Source organism: Dermacentor silvarum, chromosome 1 (assembly GCF_013339745.2).
Source record: "Dermacentor silvarum isolate Dsil-2018 chromosome 1, BIME_Dsil_1.4, whole genome shotgun sequence".
In the NCBI taxonomy this organism is placed as follows: Eukaryota; Metazoa; Arthropoda; class Arachnida; order Ixodida; family Ixodidae; genus Dermacentor; species Dermacentor silvarum.
This window is the reverse complement of record NC_051154.1, coordinates 334388413-334415539: the sequence shown is the minus strand read 5'-3', so window position 1 is coordinate 334415539 and position 27127 is coordinate 334388413. Positions and strand designations below refer to the sequence as shown.

The following is a 27127-nucleotide window of genomic DNA, read 5'->3' as shown; positions in this document are numbered from 1 at the left end:
TTTTCCTGCTTGAATTTTTGTGCCCATTAAGATCAAATAATCCCCGGCGCTAGGACACTTCATGGAAGAAATCAATTAATCGATAAAGCTTCAGCCAACATCAACACGTTTCAGGGCAATTTCATGAAACTGTATGCAATATCTGCACTGCCACAAAACAACGAAGATTCGGAAAGCACATCTATCATCTCTGTCGCTTTACTAGTCATCTTGCGATCTATACAACAATGTACACTTCACAGACTACAAGAATTCGCGCAAGCGCCGGACTTACCTGTTAGGCGTACTCGGCAACCACTCCTTCGTGTCACAGGTTCCGCGGCATCGTACAGGTACCGCGGCAAGAACCGTCGGTGCACGGCCCATCCAGCGTAAGCACTGTACAATTGTAGATGAACTAATAGCACGTGATAGCACCACTTTCAACAAGTTCTTCCGTGCGCTGTGATCCGGTGCGAGCGTGGCGAGAGTACCTGAGGCTTTTTACGAGCCAGGAACAAAGAAAGTGCGAACGGGCCTAACTACGATAATCATCGGCGTAGCACACGAAAGATACTGCACGCTACATTACGCGGTCCCAGGCGTTTTGGATCATTAATACACAGAAAAAGCACCACACTTTCTGTCGGCACGGCGTACACACCAATAAACTACACATCGGCCGGCGTGAATGCAGCGCGCACGCACATGTACCGACATGCCGACAGCTGAAGACGGGAAAATAGTAGCACCTGTATATTTTGCCGGCACTCCCGCGCTCCCGGTGGCGCCATCTGTTGGACGGCAACAGAAGCGACCATGTTTACGGTGATCGCATGGCGTTGTGTGGCACCCTGTATATATGTATGCGCACATCCATGCTGTGAATCGACCCATAGTTCCACTGCTGTATTTAATGCAGGTTATGTAGCCATTACCTCATTTCAATTAATATTAATTAATTGCCTTAGGTTAGTGCCATTGTCAGACTGTGCTTATAGCAATCAGTGGCAAAGTTTTCGCAATGTAAGAATGGCAAAACTAACCGTTTTTTAATGACAAAACCTTTCATGGTTCAGAATATATATATTCGTATACGTATACACACACGCGCGCGCACTGGGCGTGCACGCACATTACACAGACAAGTCCGCAGGCTGTCTACACGGAGTCTGCAGAAAATCTGCAGACTAGGTATACAGGAAGGCACGAGTCCACAGGGAGGTGACTGGGGTGACTGGTTGGTGACTCGCGGGTGACTGAAAAGTCAAACCCATTTTTGTAAGGGTTATCAGAAGACCTGATTCCGCGGCCATTGGCCGCTGTATCCGCTCCGAGGGAGCACATGCTTACACAACCGCTCGCTTCGGAAGCCGGAAGGGGAATGCTACACCACAGGAACCAAGCACGAAGTTGAGTATTTCGCTCCCCCTTTTCTTCTGCACGTATACGATCGCAATAGAAATAAAAATGAAAAAGCTTTGTTCCCGCCCGGGATCTAACCGGGGACCTTGCGCGTGAGAGGCGCACGTGATAACCACTACACCACGGGAACCGAGCACGGAGTAGAGTTGAAGCATAACTGGGAGCCGGCCTAGTTGGAACAGATTCATTTTCTTAAATTTTTGTGCGCAAACAAACAGGGACGAAGAAAAGGAGACACAAGGACGAGTTAGAAAGCGCACAAGTGTTGTTAGAAAGCGCTCGTCCTTGTGTCTCCTTTTCTTCGTCCCTGTTTGTTTGCGCTCAAAAGTTTAAGAAATCGGAGTAGTGTATTTCGCTCCCCCTTCTGCGCGTATACGATCGCAGTAGAAATAAAAATGAAAAAGCTTTGTTCGCGCCCAGGATCGAACCGGGGACCTTGCGCGTGTGAGGCGCACGTGATAACCACTACACCACGGGAACCGAACACGGAGTAGAGCATTTCGCTCCCCCTTTTGTTCTGCGCGTATACGATCGCAATAGAAATAAAAATGAAAAAGCTTTGTTCCCGCCCGGGATCGAACCGGGGACCTTGCGCGTATGAGGCGCACGTGATAACCACTACACCACGGGAACCGAGCACGGAGTAGAATATTTCGCTCCCCTTTTTGTTCTGCGCGTATACGATCGCAGTAGAAATAAAAATGAAAGAGCTTTGTTCCCGCCCGGGTTCGAACCGGGGACCCTGCGCGTATGAGGCGCACGTGATAACCACTACACCACGGGAACCGAGCACGGAGTAGAATATTTCGCTCCCCCTTTTGCTCTGCGCGTATACGACCGCAATAGAAATAAAAATGAAAAAGCTTTGTTCCCGCCCGGGATCGAACCGGGGACCTTGCGCGTGTGAGGCGCACGTGATAACCACTACACCACGGGAACCGAACACGGGGTAGAGTATTTCGCTCCCCCTTTTGTTCTGCGCGTATACGATCACAATAGAAATAAAAATGAAAAAGCCATGTTCCCGCCCGGGATCGAACCGGGGACCTTGCGCGTGAGAGGCGCACGTGATAACCACTACACCACGGGAACCGAGCACGGAGTAGAGTTGAAGCATAACTACGAGTCGGCCTAGTTGGAACACATTCATTTTCTTACATTTTTGTGCGCAAACAAACAGGGACGAAGAAAAGGAGACACAAGGACGAGAGGAGGATTCCACTTCCGGCCGCGAAAGCGTACGGACGTGTTTTTCATGTGCTCCAACGGGGCGGTGCTAGCGGCCCAGCTTAGCCACGGAAACAGGGACGACATGGAAGACAACCAGGACTACCAAGTGTTGCTGCCTCATCTGCCAAAAGGTCGGATTGTTTTGAAAACGCTTTTTTTGCACGGTGACCCACGAGCAAGGCCGTACATGGTTGAAGACTACCGGGATGCCCTTGGAATTGCTGCCTGAGGAGCATTTCAAATGAATCATGTGTGGGCTGTTACGTTCAAGAGTCATGAAAGTATGAAGAAGTTGTTGACGACTGGGAATATTACTGTGAAAGGCAGAAAGTGTCTGGTAGTAGACCCGAATAACCAAGATGTCCGAGTGAAAATCCACTGGGTCCTTCCTAATGTGACGAACGACGACATTCGTATGGCTTTCGAGCCATACGGCGAGGTGATGGAAGCGACAAAGGAGCGATGGCGTGTCCTCGGAATTTCGGAAAAGGCTACGACAACGCGCGTGCTGAACCTTAGGCTAAAGGCCGGAGTCACAATTGAAGACATCCCTTATCAAGTACGTGTCGCCGGTGAGCCTGCCCTCGTAGTTATTCCTGGCAAGGCACCGCTCTGCTTTCGCTGCCAAGGAAAAGGGCATATCCGCCGCGACTGCCGAATCCCCCGATGTTCACGGTGCCGCCGGTTCGGCCATGACGAAACCCAGTTCGTACCCACGTACGCGAACATAACGGGCCCCAGAAAGGACGCTGACGTATCGGACAACATCATGGATGAGGCTGAAGCTGAAGAAGTAGCAGTGACGGTGACGGTGAAACAAAAAGCGGTGGAAACGCCCCCGGCAGTGATACATCAACGTGAGTCAACAACTAGTGAAAGGAAAGAGCTGTAAGAAAATGCGACAGACCAAATAGTGAAGACGTGCACAACGAAATGGCCGAAAAGTGTTTACCGCAGAGGAAACCGTCAAGTGAACCTCAGGACACACCGCCAAATGAAACGTCGACAGTGCAGTGTGAAACGATGCATGGCGTTGTAGAGGCGTCGACAAAGCGTATGCACAGCGACAGTGTTGGTGAACCAGACCATCTCGATCATGCAGATGACGGGGGGCCGCCAATGAAAACGGCTTTGACGCGACGAACGTCGTTGAAGCCGAAACCGAACATTCTTTCTGTTAGACGCCCGCTGGAGAAACCGCCGGAATAAAGGCGGGGTCTCGCTACCCCTTGCTAAGTAAGCAACATGGGACAGCCAAAGCGACAACGCATGGACGATGCTGTCCCGTCCAGTCACCGAACTTCGGTTGACAAGGCAGGCAACAGACAGCGAGTTCATCCCGACCAACCACGGCCGCAACTCAGTGAAGGCTCTAATGCACCCTTGCTCCCTGAGGTAAACACTGCGCGATCCTTCAGCTCTTCGCAACTTAAAGACGAAAGGCTCGGTCTTGCCTTGCGTGTTGCCACTGTAAATGTACGAGAATTGGCGACCAAGAAACGACAAAATCAACTTAACCGACTTTTTCTGGAAAATAACTTATACATAGTAGCCGCGCAAGAAACAAAGATTGAAAGTGAGGAGCAGACGGATCGCATAGTGGAAACTTTTCGAACGCATTTGAATGTTTGTGTTAGCCACGCAGTAGGCACATCCGGCGGTTGTGCAATTTACATAAGGAATAACGTAAACATCGAAGGCGAAAAAGTTGTTGCGTCGGAGGCGGGACGATTGCTTGTTCTTGACTTTTCGTATTGTGCAAGGGAATGGCGTGCTATCTGTATATACGCACCAAACACCGATTATGAGCGCGTTGTGTTGTTTGAAGAGTTAGAAAAATTTTTGAAATGCGAAAAATGTTTAATTATGTTTGACGACTTTAATTGTGTGTGTTTCGCTGAAGATCGAGCCAAAAGCAACCCTGTACGAGATAAAAGTTCACGGTTGCTTGTTTCACTGCTTCAGGAATATTATTTAGAGGATCTTGGATATTTATTGTAAAGAGGAAGCCGCCCTACCTACACCCATTATCAATGCGGAAGCTGTGCTAGGCTGGATAGGATATATGTTACAGTCGACCTTGCCAGAGATTGTGACCACTACGAAGTGAAACATGTGTCATTTAGCGACCATAGCCTTGTAATGGCTACACTACGAACCAACTTGAGAAAAAGCCGTTTTAATTGGGCTTTATGGAAATTCAATGTGAAACTTTTACATGACGAAAAATTTATGGAGTGTGTAACAAGAAGAATTGAACAAATGGCATCCACGGTATCACATGTTTGGGCAGCTGAGTGGGAAAACTTTAAGAACGCAGTCAAGATGATTGCGATTGAAAGGGGAAGCATTAATAGTCAAATGCAAAAGACTAATGAAAAGGAACTCCAGTGCCAACTTGATTTTCTTATGTGCATGGAAAGCAGCAATCGCGGCATGTACATAAAAGCAATTGGTGAAGTAAAAAACAAACTAGAAGTAATTGCAACGGAAAAGTACAGGGCCACAGTGATAAGGGCGCGAGCTGAGAAGATGTGGCTTGGTGAAACGCCCAACAAGCGAGCGATGTCCGATGAAAGAAAATATGCGGCTCAAAATGAAATACGACAGATCCTCTATTGCAATGAAGTGACATCAGACAGGAGTAAAATTGAGCAAGCATTTGTTGAGCATTACAGCGAATTATTTGCGAATAACAAGGGCGGGAAAACTGGGCTAAGAACCGAGGTTATTAACTTAATACCCAGGCTTTATGAAGAAGTTAACACGCGATTAGAACAGCGAATAAGTATAGATGAAGTGAGAAGTGCCATTAAAGAATTGGCTCCAGGAAAAACACCCGGACCAGATGGAATAGGCGCAGCTTTTTACAAAATGTTCATCGAGGAAATCAGCCCCATTTTGCATAAGGTAATTCAAAACGCTTATGAGGAAAAATTGTTACCGCCTTCCTTTCGCGCTGCTCATATGGTTTTAATGCCTAAAATGGATGATCCTGCGAAACGTTTATCAGTAGGGGCCTATCGCCCAATAACTCTTACAAATGTTGACTATAAAATCTACACAAAAATTTTGGCTAAACGTCTGCAAAGCGTTATTATGCTTCTCGTTGGACCGCACCAGACATGTGGAATAAAAGGGCGTTCGATATGTACAAATGTGCATGTAGCCCGCAGTGTTCTCGAATGCTGTGATGCTATATCTGGACGAGTTGCAATGTTACAACTCGATCTCGCTAAGGCTTTGTTATCGCCTTCCACATCGAACATCGTGTCACACACGATGTTCTTTTTTCTGTGTTTCAGCATGCCAATGTTGGCAAAGTGTTATCAGAAGCTTTAAAGATGGCTTATAGTGATTGTACTGTGCGCATTATAGTTAACAAGAACCTCACCCAGAATATTGACGTCCGGTCATCTATAAAGCAAGTATGTGCGTTGTCATCACTGCTCTTCGCTCTTTACCTTGAACCCTTCTGCCTTAGTCTTATTAATAACGAAAAGGTACATGGTTTCAGGCTTCAGACGCATCACGTGAAAATCCTTGCCTACGCTGATGACGTAGGTGTTTTTTGCACTGACCGCAAAAGCGTAGAAGAAGCCATTAGCGTCACCAAAGATTTTTGTAAACAGACAGGCTGCGCGATAAACTGGGAGAGAAGTATCGGTTTCTGGCACGGAACATGGGACATTAAACCAGAAAAATTTGCGAGCCTTACGTGGGCAAGAGGTCCGTCTACGTATTTAGGCGTTCCTCTTGAGCATTATAACCAAACAACAGACTACTGGGATGACCTGACGCCAAGGGTGAAGGAGAAAGTTGGAGGATGGCAAGGCCGTGAATTATCGATGTTTGCTCGGGCCAGTGCGTGCAATGTGTTTTTGATTGCCAAAGTGTGGTATGTGCTGCAATTTTTATCAATGTCACGCGTCCATGTGCAAAAAGTGCACCGAATATTTGCGGTGTTCATTGGGGCTCCAGTTGGGAGAGAGTTAGCCGAACTAATCTATTTCGCTCAGTGAAAGACGGAGGCCTGGGCCTTTCGCATCTGATCATCCGGCAGATTGTGTCGCGTTTTATGTTCACGCGGGACCAGAGAGACCCATTTTTGAGAGAAATTATACAAATGCGCTTGAAAAATGTATTGCCTGAATTTGTTGTGTCTAGTGCGACTACATTTGATTGTGGCGTAAAAGGTTACTTCAGAGAATTAGTGGCGACATTTAGGATACTTAAAACACGCTTCTCTTTCGAGTACCTAAGCCTTGTACCGAGAAAGAAGCTGTATAAAGATTAATTTGGTGTGATGATGCCAGTCCCATTATACAGATCCCTAAACAATAGAGGCCCAGGGCAGGGTGTTTTAAAGAGAGTTAGAAGAATGACTGTTCAAGGAGCTGTTAAAACGTTCTTTTTCAAATTACACACAAACACACTCCCGGTAAAAACATGGCTAGATGAGAAAGGAATATTTGTACCTTGGACGACCAACTGCCTCTTGTGTAAGAAACCCGAAACCATCGAGCACACGTTTATTGATTGTTGGGATCCAGTATTTTTTTGAGATGTGTTGCAACGAACCCTGAAGAAAGAGTTACCGATAACACCATATGGAATTCGATATCTTTCAGTACACATTGAAAATAACGTTCCTTATGACGTGATTATGATACTGGGCCGTCATAGCCTTTGGGTGACAAGAATGGCAGTTAGGCAGGCAGACCCCAAAATAAAGTCAACCAGAGAAAACTTTATAGAGAACGTAACCTACATGCACGAGGTCTATAGCTCTTTAGCCGAGCCTCCAGATTGGCTTTCGGTACTTGATGACTTGGCAAAAATCAAGATATTTTAGTCTACCACACTGGTCAAGCAGACCAAAGTGATTTTTATCTATGTACTTGCTTTCTATTTGAATAAAAGTTCTAAACAAAAAGAGAGACACAATTGGACGAGTTAGAAAGCGCACAAGTGTTGTTAGAAAACGCTCGTCCTTGTGTCTCCTTTTCTTCTTCCCTGTTTGTTTGCGCTCAAAAATTTAAGAAAACGGAGTAGTGTATTTCGTTCCCCCTTTTCTTCTGCGCGTATACGATCGCAATAGAAAATAAAATGAAAAAGCTTTGTTCTCGCCCGGGATCGAACCGGGTACCTTGCGCGTGTGAGGCGCACGTGATAACCACTACACCACGGGAACCGAGCATAGTGTATAGTATTTCGCTCCCCCTTTTCTTCTGCGCTTATACGATCGCAATAGAAAATAAAATGAAAAAGCTTTGTTCCCGCCCGGGATCGAACCGAGGACCTTGCGCGTGTGAGGCGCACGTGATAACCTCTACACCACGGGAACCGAGCATGGTGTATAGTATTTCGCTCCCCCTTTTCTTCTGCGCGTATACGATCGCAATAGAAAATAAAATGAAAAAGCTTTGTTCCCGCCCGGGTTCGAACCGGGGACCTTGCGCGTGTGAGGCGCACGGGATAACCACAACACCACGGGAACCGAGCATGGAGTAGAGTATTTCGCTCCCCCTTTTCTTCTGCGCGTATACGATCGCAATAGAAATAAAAATGAAAAAGCTTTGTTCCCGCCCGGGATCGAACCGGGGACCTTGCGCGTGTGAGGCGCACGTGATAACCACTTTTTTTATTGCCTTTTGCAAAATACAGACAAAATTTCGACACTTCACAATTGGTAAAAGTGCCCACCAGTCTTTGGTGTGCACGAGATTAAAACCGCCTAATGTTCGCAAGCTCGTTTAACACATTAATCCATTCTGGCTTTTCGTTTTGCGCATCGAACACTTCTTTTATGTAACAGACACTTTCAATAAAATATTCACGAGTACTTCGAACATTTATGTCAGCGTGTCTAACAGCCATTCGGGTGCGCCACAGGCTGTGCAACCTTAATAACATAAACATGTCGTATGGCACTCCTCCTTCATGTTGCGTTGGGAGAAAACGGATGCCATAGGGTGTTATGGGCAAGTCTTTCTTTATAGTTCACTGCATGACGTCCCAGTGGAAAACGGCATCCAGGCAGTCTATGAATACGTGTTCAATTGTCTCTTCCTTGTGGCATAGTAAACAATCCACAGACCAGGGGATAAAAATACCTCTTTCCTGAAGCCACGGTTTTACAGGTAGTGTATTGGAATGCAGCTGAAAAAAGAAAGACTTTGCCGATGGCCTGACACGCATACTTTTTACCCTTTTTAGGACGTTTCTCTCACTCCCCACTCTGAACATCGATCTATACAGCGGCACTGGCAATACCACGTCAATTAGATCTTTATAGAGACGTTTTTTGGGAACGTGGCTGAGGTACTCCATTGAGAAGCGCACCTTCAGAAACCGGAATGCCCATATCACTTCTTTCAAAAATCCACTCATAGGGCCACTGTTAACACTGCTAGATACAATGAATTCAGGAAGGGCCTGTACCTAGTCTCAGTTGCATCACTCTAACCAGGAAAGGGTCTTTTTGGTCTCTTAAAAAGGCAAAACGACAAACTATCTGCTTAAAGAACAGATGCGCCAGTCCAAGCCCCCCTATTTTGACAGATCGAAATAAGTTTGTTCGACTCGTTCGCTCCCAATTGGATCCCCATACGTACACTGCCAGCACCCGATGCAAACGTTGCACATGAACTCTAGTAATACACAATATTTGCAATACATAGCACACGTTGGCAACGGCAAACAGGTTGCAGACCATCGCGCGGGAAAACATCGAAAGACTACGACCACCCCATTTAACTGCTTTTCTCGCACCTTCATTGTTTCATTTTCCCAGAATTGCCCCGCCTCTTTATAGTGCTCAAGCGGCACCCCGAGATACTTTGTCGGCGCAACGGTCCACTTCACATTCAAAAAGATGGGTGGGGTGCTTTGCCATGTTCCATGCCACACCCCTAAACACTTATCAAAGTTTATCACGCTACCAGTCATTTTACAAAAAGATAAAGCATCCTTTACCGCAGTCGCGAAACTTTCTTTATCGCTACAAAACAAAGCAATATCATCCGCGTATGTAAGCAGCTTTATTTCCGTTGACTGTAAACGAAAACCTACAATACTGTTGTTATAAAAAATATTTCTGCAGAATGGCTCGAGGTACAACGCAAATAGTAGAGGACTTAAAGGGAATCCCTGGCACACACTTGAGCGTACGTGAAAGCTCTTACCTACTTCCTTATTTATTATAAGGTTGGCGGTACAATTAGCATAGCACATCTTTACTCTATCGAAGAGCACCGAGCCAACATTTACATACTGAAGAACTGAAAACAGAACGTTATGTGATACACGATCAAACGCCTTTTGTAGATCAAGTTGAAGCAATGCTACATGTTCACCCCACGCATCACAGCATTCCAGAATGGTTCTAGCAATGTGAATATTTGTGTAGATTGATCTTCCTTTGATTCCGCAAGTCTGATGCGGTCCTACAATTCGTGTTATAACTCGCTGTAACCTCTTTGCCAAGATCTTAGTAAAGATTTTATAATCAACGTTAGTCAGCGCTATTGGGCGGTAAGACCCAACTGACAGCAATTTTTCTGAGTCTTCCGTCTTGGGAATGAGTACTATATGCGACCGCCCAAATGACGGGGGTGCATATTTTCGCCTATACGCCCCACTAAATACCAAAAATAAAATGAGGCTCACATCTTTTCTGAAGGCCTTATAGAAAGCCGCTCCCAACCCATCAGGTCCAGGAGACTTCCCCCGAGCTAAATCCTCAATGGCATCTTCAACTTCTTTTTGGCTGATCGGCTCTTCCAGATATTCACGGTCTACGTCATCTAGTTTTGCCATGTTGGCCAGGAACTCGCGTTCGAATTCTTCCGGGACATCGTTACTTCTTCGAAATAGTTCGCTATAGTGCTCGAGGAACGCTCTGTGTACTTTAGCTTGTTCGTCGGTGACTTCATTCTTATAACTTATTTTCCGAATTACGTATTGCCTTGCGTGAGCCTTTTCGTCTGCAAAGGCTCGCTTTGTGGGCGTTTCGCCGAGCCATAGCTTGTCCGCCCTTGCTCGGATCACCGCTCCTCTGTACTTATCTTCGTCGATAAGCTCCAGTTGACTCTTAAGTTCGTTGATCTGCTTTGCGAACGTACCAGGTTTATCTGCCTCTACTCGGTACACAAAGTCCAGTTCTTGTTGCATTTCTTTCTCCTTTTTTCTTCTTCGTACTTCATTACACTAATTTTTTCTATTGCACAAATCTTTATTTCTTCTTTAAAAAGCTCCCACAACTCTATCACGTCATCGTGTCTTGCAAATAGCTGTCCGAACTTTTCCTTTACGCACTCAACGAACGATTCATTATGTAGCAGCTTGTCATTAAATAGCCACATCTTCCAATTAAAGCGTGAAGCCTCTTTGCGCGTCCAAAATGTGACTAACACCAAACAGTGGTCACTGAATGACACATGTTTAACGACATAAATGTGGCATGCTGCTACTACTGCAATGAAACGTATATCCTATCCAGCCTCGCGTGGCTAGCACGCTGATAGTGTGTAAAAACTGGCCTGGTACCATTAGACAACACCTGTCCTATATCTTCTAAATTATGCTCTTGTACCATTGCGATCAAGCGCGAGGCACTCTTTTCTTTTACTGGAACATTTTTGACACGATCAGCTACTGAGCAAACACAATTAAAATCTCCAAGCATAATTATTTGTCTTTAGCACATCAAGTACTGCTTCAGCCGTTCAAAAAAACACGTCTCGTTCATTTTCGGCATTAGGGGCATATGCGCATATTATTCGCCAACCAGTATCGGACATTGAAAAATCAGTTATAACAAATCTACCACTCTGGCACACAAACACATTCTCAACAACTATTCCTAAACTGTTTCTCATGAAAATAGCACATCCACCTGATGTGCCGAGAGCATGAGCAACACAAACATCGTACCTAGCTCGGAAAGGTAGCACCATGCGGTCAGTTTGTTCCTCGCTATTTATTTTTGTTTCTTGCACTGCAACTACGTCTAAGTCGTTTTCCAAGAAAAGGCGACTCAGCTGATACTGCTTCTTTCTAGCATTCAAACCTCGAACATTGATAGTCGCAATGCGTAGTGCTGTGCTAAGATTTATCGCCATATATTAAAATGATATGTACGCCATGGTGCATACCTCGCGAGCAAAGACACAACAAAACACCCGCAGGTTATTAGCGACAAGCCAATCTGTTCCCGACGTCTGCAATCCTCGAGCTTCGGCTTGGGTCGCGTATCCGAAGGCTCCACTCACTAACCTTTTTCGATCGTTCATGTGCGTTGTCATAGTCCCAAAGAAGCCACAGAGTGCCAGAGCTCGCGGCTACGTTGGCGGTTTCAGCACCGCTTTTCTGTCTGGTGGAATGTTGGGTTTTGGCTTCAATGATGAACGCCGAGTCACCACCGTTTTCGTTGGTGGTTCCCCAGCGCCAGCGACGTCTTGTCCGTCCGAGTCGTCTGTTGCAGCTTCGCGTCCTAGTTTGCTGACTGCGTCTCTGCTGTCTTCTTCCGTGACGTCCATGCTACTCGTGCACTGACTCGCTGGCTCTGTTGAAGGTTCGCCGGCCTCGGTGCCTACACTGATTTTTGCAGGCACATCCCTTACGCCAGTCTCTGCTACAACCCACCGGTCTCCTTCTTTTCCATTATCTTGTGGATACGAGGGCGTGTCTACGGGTCGTATCTCCTTTTGATTCACTTGAAGCGACGTTCCTGCCGCTTCTTCCGCGTCAGCTTCGTCCATGACGAGCTCTGTGACGTCCGTTTTTCCCATTGGGCTTGTTACACTTGCGTATGTCTTCACACATGAGTTCTCGTCATGCCCAAAACGACGGCACGGAGCACAGCGAGGGACACGGCAGTCGCGCCGTATATGCCCCGCGGTATGACACCGCAAACACACTGGTGCTCTTCCCGGAGCAATTAGCAGTGCCAATTCCCCACCGACACGAAGCTGGTGCGGGAGGTCATCAACCTTGACACCTGCATGAAGCTTGATGCTCACCGTCCGCGTCGTCGTGGTTTTCTCCTGGATGCCATACACTCGCCACTTTTCTTTCGCGACGTCCGTTACAGTCCCGAACATTGCAAGTGCAGCACATACATCTTCATCGCGAACGTTGAACAACAACCAATGCAACTTTAGGCGCAGGTCTTGATTCATCGGGTCCACCACTATACAGCGGCGACCTTTCCCTTTCATTTCACCTATAGCCAGGGCTTTCTTGACGCCTTCAGCGTTCTTGAAGGCGACGGCCCTCACATGGCTCATCTGGTATGCCCCTAAGGCTTTACCCTCAGGGAGCAGTGCCAGATGGTCCAACGTGTCCCGGAATTCTTCAACTCGGTAAGGCCTTGCACGCACGTCAGCATGTAAAAATATGGTATTCAAAACTGTACGACCTGTGGGCAAAGTCGGTAGGATGACCTCGTAATCCTCATGTTCAGCTGAAGTATACCTGTTACGGCGGCTGTTCATAGCCGCAAACACCGCCACATCGGAGCACATGATAACCATGTCCGTAGGCTTTCGCGGCCGGAAGTGGAATGCACACGTGATAACCACTACCCCACGGGAACCGAGCACGGAGTAGAGTTGAAGCATAACTACGAGTCGGCCTAGTTGGAACACATTCATTTTCTTAAATTTTTGTGCGCAAACAAACAGGGACAAAGAAAAGGAGACACAAGGACGAGTTAGAAAGCGCACAAGTGTTGTTAGAAAGCGCTCGTCCTTGTGTCTGCTTTTCTTCGTCCCTGATTGTTTGCGCTCAAAAATTTAAGAAAACGGAGTAGTATGTTTCGCACCCCCTTTTTCTCCTGCGCGTATACGATCGCAATAGAAATAAAAATGAAAAAGCTTTGTTCCCGCCCGGGATCAAACCTCGTGCGCCTCACATCGTGCGCCTCACACGCGCCTCACCTTGCGCGTGTGAGGCGCACGTGATAACCACTACACCACGGGAACCGAGCACGGAGTAGAGTATTTCGCTCCCCCTTTTCTTCTGCGCGTATACGATCGCAATAGAAGTAAAAATGAAACAGCTTTGTTCCCGCGCGAACCAGGGACCTTGCGCGTGTGAGGCGCACGTGATAACCACTACACCACGCGAACTTTTTTTTTCTTTATTGCCGTCTTCGACGTACAAAATCAAGGGTTACAAATGATAAAACGTGCCAGCCACACTTTGGCTAGCACAGTACTAAAATCTTTTCAGTGACACCAGTTCATCGAGTACAGACATCCATTGTGGTGGATCAGGCAGTACTTTGTAAGCGTCTCTGACGTAAACAACACTCTCAATGAAGTGTTCTCGCACCGGTATTACAACCAAGTCTGCAGGTTCAAATTTGCATGCGAGTTTTCCACATAGCGTGGAGGCCCAGGACCATAATGAGGTCGTACGGTACTTGCTCTGAGGTATCTATTGGCAAAAAGCGTAGTTCATACGGGTCCAGGGGTAACTGTTTCTTCAGCGTTCTCTGCATAACGTCCCAGTGAAAGATGGGGTCCCAGCAATCCAGAAAAACATGTTCGATTGTTTCTGGTTTTTTACATAAAAAGCAGTTGGTGTTCCAGGGGATGAAAATACCCTTTCTATGAAGCCAGGTCTTAACGGGAAGTGTGTTTGTATGTAATTGTAAGAAGGACTTAGTTGATGGCCGTACTGGCATTTTCTTCACTCATTTTAGCACGTCCTGTCCGGGGCCTCCACGGTGTGGCGAGCGCTACAAAGGTACGGGGAGCATCGTGTCCACAAGATCTGTGTACAATTTTTTCTTTGTAACGGTGGACAGATACTGCTGTGAGAAACGCACATTTAACATCCTATATGACATCACCACTTCACGCAGGTATCCTTTCACAGTTCCCGGCATGTTCTGAGCCGACGAAACAACGAATCCCGGAAGAAGTCTGCCCAGCCGTACTTGAATTAGTGTTCGAAGAAAGAGATCATTTTGATCCCGCAGAAACACAAAGCGTGACACAATTTGTCGCAAAAACAAGTGAACCAGAACAAGCCCACCTTTCTCGATGATGATAAGTGGTTCTTGAGGGAAAGGGAAAGGTTGACGCTATCTTCTGCAGCCCTTGAGGGAGCACGGCTCAGCGCCAAGCTTTCTTGACCGGGAAAAACAAATTTGTTCGTCTCGTGCTCTCCCAAGTTGAGGCCCAAATGAAAGTGGCGAAAATTTTTTCTACGCTTACCCGCTCAGCACACAACACATTCATGACATACCATATCTTGGAAACTAAAAAAAGGTTGCAAACAGTGGCTCTAGAAAACATTGACAATTGCTTGCCTCTTCAACCGTCAGTCTTTTCCTTTGCTCTCGAAACTTGGTCGAGCCAGTACGGTTCAGGATCACGGTAGCTTCCGAAAGGCACCCCCAGGTACTGTGTAGGTAACCTTGACCAATTCAATCGAGAAAAGGTCTCCGGCGTGTCTTCCCAACTCCCCATGCCAGAAGCCATAACCTTTATCCCAGTTTATCTGGGCTCCAGTTGAATCGCAAAACTTTTCGACTACAGCAGTTGCCTCTTTAATGCTGGCTTTATTTGTGCAGAGAATCGCAATGTCGTCTGCATACGCCAATATTTTAACGTGTGCTGCCTGTAGTCGATAGCCTGCTAAGCGTTCGTTGTTTTAATGGCCAAACAGAGTGGCTCGAGATAAGCAGCAAACAGAAGGGGCGAAAACGGGCATCCTTGACGCACCGACGAGAGCACACGAAAGCTATCGGTGAGCTCCCCATTAACAATAATTCGCGTTGAGCAGTCTTTCTACGCCATCGTTACGCCTTCCGTTATGACACTGCCAACGTTCGTATGTTCGAGTATGCATAGTAGAGCCTTGTGCGAGACGAGCTCGAAGGCTTTCGCGAAACCTATCTGCATCATCGCGACGCAATCGCCAATCGCGTCGCAACACTCTAGCACACTTCGAACCATGTGTACATTTGTTGTAATACTGTGGCCTTTAATACCCCAAGTCTGGTGAGGCCCTACCAATGTTTTGATGACACTTTGCAGTCGTTTCGATAAAACTTTCGTGAATATTTTATATTCAACGTTGGCTAGAGTTATCAGGCGCTATGAGCCTGGCAACAAACGTTTCTTTTCGTCATCACTCTTCGGGATTAGCACGATATGCGATGTTGTGAAAGACAAGGGCAATCTTTTTCGGTCATACACTTCGCTGATAACTAGATGGAGGACATGAGCCAGCGCTGACTTAAACGTTTTATAGAAAGTAGCCCCTAAGCCATCAGGCCCAGGTGCTTTACCGGGCGCCAACTCGTCTATTGCGCATTCTATCTCACTCAGGGTAATGGGATGTTCTAGCCGTGCCTTAACTTCTTCATCGAGCTTTGGCATCAATGAAAAGAATTCCATCTGGTAGCCATCTTTAGGTTCGCGTGGTTGACCTAAGAAGGCTTTGAAGTGATGGACGATCCCTTGTTTTATGTCGTTTTTGTCGGACGTGATGTCATTGCCTTTAGCTAGCTGGAGGATTTCCTTCCGACATGCGTACCTTTTCTCGTCTGAGAGAGCTCGTTTTGTTGGCGCTTCTCCCGCCCACAGCTTCTCAGACCTTGATCGCACAACGGCGGCTTGTATTTCTCAGAGTCTATCCTTTTGAGATCGGCTTTCACTTCCTTCATTTCGTTAACACACACACCAGGCTGGACACTTTCCATGCTGATGAAAAATTGCAGTTGCTGGCGAAGGTTTGTTTCTGCCTGTTTCAGGTTATGCCGAAGGACACTGCTTCTTTCAATAGCCATAGATTTAACTTTCTGTTGAAGTTCTTCCCATTTAATGGTGAAGCTTGCTAATTCGACTGAAATCAGGCTTTCTAGTTCCTTCGCAACAGCATCAACGAAAGCATCGTCACCCAACAACTGCGCGTTCAATTTATAGAGGTCCCAGTTAAAGGTGTGTTTGATCTGTCTTTTCCCATAGGTGGCATTTACCAAGCAGTGATCCCTATATGCAATGGGTTGCACATCATATTCACTACACAAAGGCACCAATTCGGCTGACACATATAATCTATTTAGCCGAGCGTGGCTATCACGCTGGAAGTGGGTAAACTGCGGGTGAGTACCACTGGCGAAGACACTGCCGATAACTTCCAAGTCGTAATCGTGCACCACTGCAGTTAGCAATTCAGCACTCTTATCGCGAACGTGTGAAAATTTTGCGCCGTCGCCAGCAGTGCATACACAGTTAAAATCGCCCAGCAGTATTACCACCTTGTCACAGTTTACGTGCGCTTCAAGGCGCTCAGAGAAGGATCGCCGGTCTGTTTTAATATTCGGTGCGTAGACACAAATGACACGGAAATCCTTATCGCAAAAACAAAAATCAGCCACTAAAAGGCGACCTGTTTCACACGAAAACACTGACTGCACACAAATGCCAAAGTTTCTTCGAATGAATATATAGCGCAACTACCTGATCCACCAACAGCGTGAGAAACACACACGTCGAAGTGAGTACGAAAATTGGACACCATTCTGTCGGTTAGCTCTTGGCTATTTTGGTTTCTTGGATTCCCACAAGATGCAAGTCATTATCTAAGAGTAGGCGACTTAATTAGCTGACATTGCCGCCTTCTTGCACCGAGCCCTCGTACATTTAACGTGGCTACACGTAGCGATACTTCAATATTAGCCGCCATGACTACACGGTCGAATGGTGCCCATTACAGGCACCCATGGAAGAGTGTACATAATGACGTCCCGATAACCGCGTCGAATGCAACAATAGAGAACACACCCGGCCTCTCGAAAACAATACTCAAGTGCAACTTGGGCCCCCGTTCCTGACACGTATCTAAAAAGAATAGTGCTCAGGGTGACAGCCATTGCACTCACCAACCCCCCAACCCGCGTCAAGCTATACACAGTACAGAACTACGGAGGCGGTTTACCCGCCTGCCGTGGATCGGCCGTAATGTTAGGCCGCAGCTTCAAGGTTGGTCTCCTCATACCTGGCGTTTTGGGCGGTGGCTCGTGTCCGCCACTGCTGTGCTGTATCGTAGCCAGGCTATTGGTCTGGTCGCGTGGGCGTTTCCCCGCCTGCAAGGTAGCGAGCCCGCTATGGGTGTCCATGTCTTCAGGCTCCGGGGGGGGGGGGGGGGAGGGTGGAGGCCGCTCCCGGATCAGGTGGGCTCTCTTCCTCACGGTTCGGCATGGCTACAGTGCCCTCTACTTGCTCTTGTTGTTCAGTGGTGACGGCGTCATTGACATGTTGCCCCTGTTGCTGAAGTCGTACCTCCGTCTTTGCCGCCCCGCCAGCTGCTTCCTTAGCCGTGGACGATGTGTCTTCCATGTCCGCCTCGTCCATGAGTAGGGCGGAGTTGTCGTCGTTGCTCAAGGGTCCGGTCACGCTAGCGTACGTCCGCTCGCACTGACTCTCTTCGTGACCGAAGCGTCGGCACGCACCACACCGCGGTATGCGGCTGTCGCGACGAATGTGGCCTGTTCCGCGGCAGCGTAGGCAGAGTGGGGCCCTGCCCGGCACAACCACGAGAGCCAGCTCGCCGGCGACGCTCACCTGATGTGGGAGGTCGTCCAGCATTACGCCCGGCTTCAACTTCAGCGTAACCAGTCTTTTGGTAGAGATCTTATCAGTCACGCCATGCACCCGCCAGCGCTCGCGGGCGACGTCCGTGGCCTTTCCAAACGGCGCGAAGGCAAGACGCACGTCCTCGTCAGGAACGGTGTGCAGCAGCCAATGCACTTTCAAGCGCACATCCTGGTTGGCGGGGTCAATGACGAGGCATCGGCCCTTTTTGACCTGCAGCTCACCAACGCTGACTATCTTCTTCACGGCTTCGTCGTCCTTGAAGGTCACGGCCCAAACGTGGCTCATACGGTAGGCCCCGAGAGCCACCACTTCCGGCAGGAGCGATAACGGGGCGAGCGCATCGCTGAAATCTTCCACCCGGTATGGGCGGGCCCTGATATCACAATGTAAAAAAGCTGTGTTCACAACAAAACGCCCTGTTGGCAACTCGGCAAAACAACTTGATACTCGCTGTCCGAGGTGGAAATCCTGTTACCGCGGCCGCTCTGGGCCGCTGAAGCCGCTCCTACGGAGCCCGTCATCTTACGTCCGTCACGCTCGGTGGCCGGAAGCAGAATCCACTACACCACGGGAACCGAGCACGGAGTAGAATATTTCGCGCCCCCTTTTGTTCTGCGCGTATACGATCGCAATAGAAATAAAAATGAAAAAGCTTTGTTCCCGCCCGGGATCGAACCGGGGAACTTGCGCGTGAGAGGCGCACGTGATAACCACTACACCACGGGAACTTTTTTTTCTTTATTGCCTACTTAGCATATAAAACAATCATGTACCGTGCATTGTCACGTATAAAAGTGCTGTCACATAACTTTCAGCACGTGAGGGGTTAAATACGCAATCGCTTAATCAAAGACAGTTCCCCCAAATGTGGGTACCACTCCGGCTTCTCATTTTGAATTTTGTACACTTCTCTCAAGTATTCTACACTTTCGATGAAATTCTCTCGTGCCGATCGAGGATTCAAGTCCTCGTTGCGCACGGCCATCCGCGTCCTCCACACGCTGTGGAGTACGAGTGCCATGAACATATCGTAGGGCACACCCCCTACGTTTTTGACAGGCAGAAAACGGATGCCGTACGGTGTTACGGGCAAGCCTTTCTTCAAGGTCCTCTGAAGGATGTCCCAGAGAGAGACTGCATCACTACAATCCAGACATATGTGTTCAACTGTCTCCGGCTTTTTGCAGATGATGCAGTCTACAGACCAGGCAACAAATATGCCTTTTTCTCGCAGCCAAGGTTTGGTAGGGAGTGTGCCACTGTGTAGCTTGAAAAAGAAAGTTTTGACTGATGGTCGCACAGGTATCTTTTTGACTCTGCCTAAAACATCGTCTCCGGGACCTCTTGGGTATAGTTATCGGTAAACAGGCAATGGCAACATGGCTTCTATAAGATCCCTGTATAATTTCTTTCGTTTAACTCCAGGGATATATTCCATCGAAAAGCGTAGTTTTAGGATTTCGAAAGCCCCAACGATCTCACGCATATAACCCCTTGGTCGTCTTTGTTCGACATGGACCGTTGAAACAATAAATTCTGGCAAATAAGTTGACAACCGCACATGTAACACTGTTCTCAAGAAGCAATCGCTTTGATCGCGTAGAAAAATAAACCTAGCCACGATCTGCCGCAAGAACAGATGGACTAGGCCAAGTCCCCCACTGCGCACAGAGCGGAACAAATTTGTGCGACTCGTTCTTTCCCATGTAGAAGCCCACACAAATACTGCCATCACTCTGTGTAGCTTTTGAACAGCATTACTTGTAACAGATAACACTTGAAGAACATCCCACACTCGCGAAACAAGAAATGTGTTGCACACCGTTGCGCGCGTAAACATTGAAAAATCTCGACCTCCCCATTTTTGCGTCTTAACGCGTAGGTGCTCCGTTTCATCGTTCCAATATTCTGTTGTGTCCCGGTGGTGTTGGAGCGGTACGCCTAAGTACTTGTCAGGTGTTACCGTCCAAGTGACGTTTTCGTACAAAGAGGGCGTTCTTCGCCAGTTTCCATGACAGATACCTAGACAGTTATTCCAATTAATTCTACTACCGGTACACTCGCAGAATAACTTGACACCACTTATTGCCACTGTATCGAGCGTAATGCACACAGTGGTCACCACAAGAAGAAGCGTTTATTGATGACACGGGAACGCATATATGGCTGCGCTTGCGCACAGCGTTGCTCTCCTTGTTCGCACAGTGTTGCTGCCTTGGCTGGCCGTTGCATCCTCCTTTCTTTGAAGAATGAAAACACTGAAAACACAGATAGCACTGAAAGCACTCAAGATCGATGCGTAGCAGTCGACACTCCTAGGCTGTTTCAGTCTGCTGGAACCTGTGCGTGTAGGCCAGGCGGTCTGGTGGTCTTCGCGGTCTCGTAGATCGTCGCAGTGAATCTGCAATGTTGGGCACGCCTGGTGTACCTGCTGGTGGTCGCTCCTGTGTGGCCTGCGGAGGTTCTTGCCTCTGCTGTGTGACAGCGCTCGGAGATGAATCAGGGGCGTCGTCGCATTCGTCCGCCTGGTAATGGATGGTTCGATAGAACGCTTCTGGTGTTTTGCGAAGGTGCTGTCTATTTCCACGGAAAATCCGGCCATCCTCAGTCAGAACGGTGTACGATCTCGGGGCCACGAGATCTTGGACTTGCGCTTTGATGTCCCATCTACCATTTCGGAGGATTCGGACGACGTCTCCCTTCTGTAGCGGAGCTAGTGGTCTTCCTGCGGTCTTTGCCTGAACATGTTTTTGAACGAGACTTGAGGATGACGCTGAAAATTTTGGAAGTAGCGTTCTTAGACTTCGTCCCATTAGCAGTTCCGATGGTGAACGGCCATCTTCGAGAGGACACACCCTGTAGTTGAGAACACCCAAATAGAAGTCCTCTTTTTTGGTCTCAGTCTTGCCCAGACGCCGCTTAACCACTTGTACGCCCTTCTCGGCGAGCCCATTGGACCTGGGAAAACGTGGACTTGAAATCGTATGCACAAAGTCATAACAAGCCGCAAAATCTTTAAACTCCTTTGACGCAAACTGCGGGCCGCCATCACTGCAAACTTCTAGTGGTATTCCATGCCTTGCAAAGATCTGACGTAGTTTATGAATGACAGTTGTTGCAGAGGTCTCCTTCAGGTGCTCGACTTCTGGAAAATTAGAGTAGGCGTCATAGACAACCAAAAAATGCTTCCCGGTGTGTTGAAAAAGATCTGTACCAACTCTGGCCCATGGCATGTCTGGAACGGTGCGCTGGCACAGGGGCTCGTCAGGCTGTCGATAAGCAAACTTCTTGCAAACGCCACACCTGTCAATGAACTGGGCAATATCTGTTGACATTCCTGGCCAATACATCAACTTACGAGCCCTCAATTTGCATTTTCCTAAGCCTAGATGCCCTTGGTGCACTCGTCGCAGCATCTCTGTTCGCATGCTTGCCGGCACGACTACTTTGGTTCCCTTGAGCGGTACTCCGTTGACTACAGAACGTTCTTGTGTGAAGGACTTTAGCTCACCTTCTATAGGCATTGATGACTGCAGCCTGGAGATGACGTCTTGCGCCGTTGCATCACTGGCAGTTGCTGCCTGCAGACGGGATAGGGTGGCTGGTCCGACAACGGCAGTCAGGGCGCCCACGGCATGAACTTCAACGTCCGTTGTGCCTTTTTCTGGTTGTTCCCATGATGGGATTCGTGACAAGGTGTCAGCAACAACCAATTTGCTGCCTGGAACATACTGCAACTCAAACTCGTACTTCAGCAGTCGTTGCAGACGCGGTGGCATGTCGCCTATTTCCTTCTTTGAAATTGCCAATAATGGGTTGTGGTCGGTTTCGATAACGATATGTCTTCGTATGACATAATCATTGAACATTTCACAGCCGAATGTTATGCCCAGGGCCCCTTTTTCTATTTGGGCGTACCTTCGCTCGGTTTCTGTGAGTGTCCGCGACACGTAGCCTACCGGGCGCCAGTCTCCTCCATGTTGTTGGAAAAGCACTGCTCCGAGTGCAAATGCTGACGCATCCGTCGACAGTTTTGTGCGAAGCTCGGGATTAAAGATAGCCAGGACGGGTGCTTCCGTCAGCATCATTTTGAGCTGCGCCCACTCACGCTCGTGAACATGCGTCCATTCGAAAACTGTGTCCTTTCTAATCAGGCTGCGCAAGGCCTCAGTATGGGCTGACAACAGTGGCAAGTACTTCCCGAAATAGTTCACGGCACCAAGCAAGCGTTGAACGTCTTTCTTGGTCGTTGGCGGAGGGTGGTTTAAAACGCACTTTATCGGGTCGGGATCGAGCTCAATACCTTTGGAACTAATCTTATCACCCAAGAAGCTGATTTCAGTGCGTCCAAAAATGCACTTTTCTGCATTCAAAGTTAGGCCCTCTGCCTGTGCCCTTTCCAGCGCTTTGTGCAGGCGTTCATCATGTTCCTTTTCCGTAGAACCCCACACTAGCACATCGTCAATGTACACACGTGTTCCCGGGAGGTCGTCAAATATCTGGCTCATCGTACGCTGAAAAACTTCGGGTGCAGATGCAATACCGAACGGCAGTCTGAGATACCGATACCGGCCAAACGGCGAACTGAATGTGCAGATTTCTGATGTTATTTTGTCGAGAGGAATTTGATGAAAACCACTGTTGGCATTGAGTCTGCTGAAATACATTGCATGCGCTAGATCCCCTTCGATTTCTTCCCGGCATGGCAACTGAAAGTGCTCTCTCTTCACCGCCCTATTAATTGCCCGCGGGTCCATGCATACTCTTAAGTCTCCATTTTTTTCCTCACGATAACCAGGGGACTTACCCAGTCTGATGGTTATTCCACCTTCTCGATGATGTTCGCAGCATTCATCCGGTCGAGTTCTTTCTTAAGTGGCTTCTTGAGGGCGTAAGGTACACGCCGGGTTGGCTGTACCACAGGGACAGCGTCCTCTCGAAGCACCATTTTGTACTCGCGCCGCGTCCTGCCAATGCCAGTGAATAACCTCGAGAATGCCTGCTTTAGGCTTCCATATGCCTAGCTGCGGTCCACCGCGTTCACTCTGTTGACCAGACCAAGTTGCTCACTTGCCCCGAGGCCCAGAATGGCTTGCTTCTTCTTTACTATGAAGAACTCAAGTAGCACACGCCGTTTGTCTAACTGCACGGCGAGGCCAACCTTTCCACTGTGTGGTATTTCGCCACCCCCATAATGGCACAGGACGCTCCTCGTGGGGTACGGCTGCTGCTTAGTTCCGAGCCTTTTGAACAGCGAACGCGGCAACAAGTTAGCCTGCGCTCCCGTATCGACCTTCAGCTGCACATCGGTTCCTTCAATGTTCGTTGTTACAATCCAGTCGCGACTTTCGGGGCCACGCTTACTTTCCGTCGTGCTGATCTCCAGAACGTCGAAGTCAATGTCACTCTCCGCTCCGTCGAGCACGTCATCAACGGCTGCTCGTTTGCTTGTACAGCAGGCGACAAAGTGATTAGGCTTCGTGCACTTGTTGCATGTTTTGCCGAACGCCGGACACTTCCTTGGGGCGTGCGAGAAGTTGCAGTACCGGCATTTTTGGCGTCCGCGTTTAGCTTGCGTTCGTGAAACAGGTTCAATCTTGTTTTCCCCCATCCACGCCCTATTTTGCGATTCGGCAAGTTCCTCAGCTTTATAGCATTCTACTGCTGTGACCAGCGTCAGGTCTTTCTTTCGAAGAAGTTTTTCTCGCAGGGAAGTGCTGCAAATGCCATACACGATTTGGTCCCGCAGCATGGAATCTCGCAAATCCCCAAAGTTGCACGCTCTTGCTTTTAGTTGCAGATCCCGAAAGAACTGTTCAAATGGCTCTCCGTGTGCCTGACGACACGAGCGGAACACATAGCGTTCGTAAGTCTCATTACACTTAGGCAAGCAGTAGTTTTCAAACGCTTTAACCAACGCGTCGTAGTCATTAGCTTCGCCCGGTTATAGGTTCATGGTATTAAACACGTCAATAGCGTCTTGACCCGCAACATGCAAAAAAATTGCAGCTTTCTGCTCCTGACTGCGTGGCTTCGTGGGCTCCGTTGCTATCAGGTACAGCTCGATGCGTTGCTTGAATGTCTGCCAGGACGCCGCTGCGTTGTCGCCCACTTGCAGGTCTCAGGCGGGCGTAGGTCGGTCATGGTCCCGTGAGCGAGCTATACTTCTGACACCATATATCGAGCGTAATGCACACAGTGGTCACCACAAGAAGAAGCGTTTATTGATGACACGGGAACGCATATATGGCAGCGCTTGCGCACAGCGTTACTCTGCTTGTTCGCACAGTGTTGCTGCCTTGGCTGGCCGTTGCAGCCACTGTGACACTTTCTTGATCATTACAAAGACCGCGATATCATCTGCGTAACCAAGCACTTTGACTACCGCGGTCATCAAGCGGAAACCACGAACTCGTTCATTCTGAAGCATTTTTTGACAAAGTGGTTCTAAATAGATAGCGAAGAGTAATGCTGACGCGGGACATCCTTGTTTGACACTTGATAAGACCGGAAAGCTTTCGCTGAGTTGCTTATTGACTACAATCCTCGTAGTGCATCCTGTGTACGCCATTCTTACCCCCTCCAAAACCACAGATCCCACTTTTACGTAGTCGAGAATGCACAGAAGTATCTCGTGAGTCACGCGGTCAAATGCCTTCTCGAGATCTATTTGTAGCATCGTTACCCTACTCTTAAAATCATCACAGCATTCCAAAATACTCCTTGCAATGTTAATATTCGTCGTTATAGATCTTCCTTTCGATGCCGCAGGTTTGATGGGGTCCTACTATTTCTTTAATAACAGTTTGAAGTCGCCTGGCTAAAACACCCACGAAAAGTTTGTAATCAACATTCGCTAAGGTTATCGGTCGATATGACGCAATAAACAGTTGTTTTCTGTGATCGTCAGTTTTCGGAATCAACACAATGTGCGACCTCCTGAAGGATGCTGGTAATTCTTTCTTTTCGTAAGCCTCATGTAAAACAGCGCATAAGGCTTCTGCCACAGCGCTTCTATGTTTCTTATAAAATGCTGCGCTTAGGCCATCTGGACCAGGTGTCCCCCCCCCCCCTTTCCAGGTGTCATTTTTTCAATCGATGTTTCAATTTCTTTGACAGTGAGAGGTGCCTCTAAATTTGCTTTTAGATCGTCACCGAGTTGCGGCATAAGTGTTAAGAATTCATTTCTGATTGTGCCGCGGCCCTCTTTCATGCTTCCTAACAATTCACGATAATGATCCACAAACGCATGTTCAATCATCGATTTATCGCTTGTGACGACGTTTTGATATTCTGTCGCCTTGATTTCGTTTTTAGTTGCGTAGCTCATTTCGTCTGCCAGTGCACGTTTCGTGGGCATCTCGCCACACCAAAGCTTCTCGGCGCGTGCGCGCACCACAGCTCCCTTATATCTCTCTACGTCTATAGTCTCCAACTTTCGTTTAACGTCTTTAATTTCTTTACTACGCATGCCCGGTGGCACGAATTCTTGACAGAGTAAAAAATCTAACTGACACTGCAACTGTTTTCTTCTTTCCTTTGGCTATGTTTTATACAAGATGCCCTTTCAATCGCGTCAATTTTTACCTTTTCTTTAAAACACTCCCATGTATAAATTAAACTTCCGGTGCTACACTTGAGTAATTTGTCTAATTCAATGTTAACGTTCTCTACAAACGTGTCGTCATCAAGTAGCTTGTCGTTCAACTTCCATAGGTCCCAATTGAATCTCTGCTTTTCTTTTTTATTGATGGTAAACATAACTAAGCAGTGGTCGCTGAAAGAAACATGCATAACACTATAGTCTCGGCACAAGGGAAGTAATGCTGTAGACACGTAGGCTCTGTCAAGCCTCGCCTGAATGTTATGCTGGTAATGTGTGTACCGAGTACTCTGAGACGGCACACATCCTACGTCATCCAACTCTCGCTCGTGAACTATTGCATTCAAAAACAAGGCACTACAATCGCGCACCGGCACTTTGCTTGCCCTATCTTCGGGAGTGCAAACATAGTTGAAATCTCCAAGAAAAATAATTGTCCTATCACACGAAAGGTGCACTTCAAGGTTTTCGAAAAACGTTTTGCGCTCTTGCTCTCTATTTGGTGCATAAACACAAACAACCCGCCAACTCACGCCAGAAAAAGAAAAATCGCACACAATTAATCGTCCTAAAGTATCATTATATAAACACTCTACAGCAATACCAATTGAATTCTTCAAAATAAGTAAGCAACCACCGGATGTACCATGAGAATGGCTGACACATACATTGTAGCGGTCGCGGAAAGGCGAAACCATGCGGTCTGTCTGCTCTTGGGACTCAACTTTCGTTTCCTGTACGGCGGCAATATCAACGTCATTCTCGAGAAACAAGCGGCACAACTGATACTGCCGCCTCCTAGACCCCAGCCCTCGAATGTTAAGCGTTGCTATGCGTAAGGCTGTTTCTAATTTATAGGGCATGTTGTCGTTATGAGCAGGGCTACCATACGGTTTCTACCTCACGCAAATGCTCGCCAGAAAGCACGAAAATCGCACGACCTAAATCGGTGAATGTGGGTGTCTCAGCCATTCTCGTGTTTTTCATCGCGGCTCCCATGCAACACTGACATTTGCCTCTTACGCATTAATGTCCTTCCGAGAACAGTCTCACCTACCCAGGTGGTGTAGACTACAGAGGCGGCTTGGCCTCTGCCCGTGGACCGGCCGGAATTGTCGGCTGCGGTTTGAAAGATGGACGCCTGTTCCCTGCTGCCTTCGTTGGTGGTTCCCCACCACCACCGCTATCGGGAGTACTTGTCTCGTCTCTACCTTCATCCCAAGGGCGCTTGCCGGCCAGGCCGCCGGCTGCGCTCTCGCTCTGGTCCATA

The 27127-nt window shown here is 48.0% G+C and overlaps 10 non-coding genes across 10 annotated transcripts; all 10 read right to left on the bottom strand.

The window, feature by feature from the left end:
- Positions 1–1461: 1461 nt before the first annotated feature.
- Trnae-cuc (transfer RNA glutamic acid (anticodon CUC)) lies at positions 1462–1534 on the bottom strand. The gene has a single exon. It is a non-coding gene; the product is annotated as a tRNA-Glu (tRNA).
- Positions 1535–1811: 277 nt separating this feature from the next.
- Trnav-cac (transfer RNA valine (anticodon CAC)) lies at positions 1812–1884 on the bottom strand. The gene has a single exon. It is a non-coding gene; the product is annotated as a tRNA-Val (tRNA).
- An 80-nt stretch (positions 1885–1964) lies between these two features.
- Trnam-cau (transfer RNA methionine (anticodon CAU)) lies at positions 1965–2037 on the bottom strand. The gene has a single exon. It is a non-coding gene; the product is annotated as a tRNA-Met (tRNA).
- Positions 2038–2117: 80 nt separating this feature from the next.
- Positions 2118–2190, bottom strand: Trnam-cau (transfer RNA methionine (anticodon CAU)). Its single transcript has one exon. It is a non-coding gene; the product is annotated as a tRNA-Met (tRNA).
- An 80-nt stretch (positions 2191–2270) lies between these two features.
- Trnav-cac (transfer RNA valine (anticodon CAC)) lies at positions 2271–2343 on the bottom strand. Its single transcript has one exon. It is a non-coding gene; the product is annotated as a tRNA-Val (tRNA).
- An 80-nt stretch (positions 2344–2423) lies between these two features.
- On the bottom strand, positions 2424–2496 carry Trnae-cuc (transfer RNA glutamic acid (anticodon CUC)). Its single transcript has one exon. It is a non-coding gene; the product is annotated as a tRNA-Glu (tRNA).
- A 5259-nt stretch (positions 2497–7755) lies between these two features.
- On the bottom strand, positions 7756–7828 carry Trnav-cac (transfer RNA valine (anticodon CAC)). Its single transcript has one exon. It is a non-coding gene; the product is annotated as a tRNA-Val (tRNA).
- An 80-nt stretch (positions 7829–7908) lies between these two features.
- Trnav-cac (transfer RNA valine (anticodon CAC)) lies at positions 7909–7981 on the bottom strand. Its single transcript has one exon. It is a non-coding gene; the product is annotated as a tRNA-Val (tRNA).
- Positions 7982–8061: 80 nt separating this feature from the next.
- Positions 8062–8134, bottom strand: Trnav-cac (transfer RNA valine (anticodon CAC)). Its single transcript has one exon. It is a non-coding gene; the product is annotated as a tRNA-Val (tRNA).
- A 10775-nt stretch (positions 8135–18909) lies between these two features.
- Trnae-cuc (transfer RNA glutamic acid (anticodon CUC)) lies at positions 18910–18982 on the bottom strand. Its single transcript has one exon. It is a non-coding gene; the product is annotated as a tRNA-Glu (tRNA).
- Between the last annotated feature and the right edge of the window lie 8145 nt (positions 18983–27127).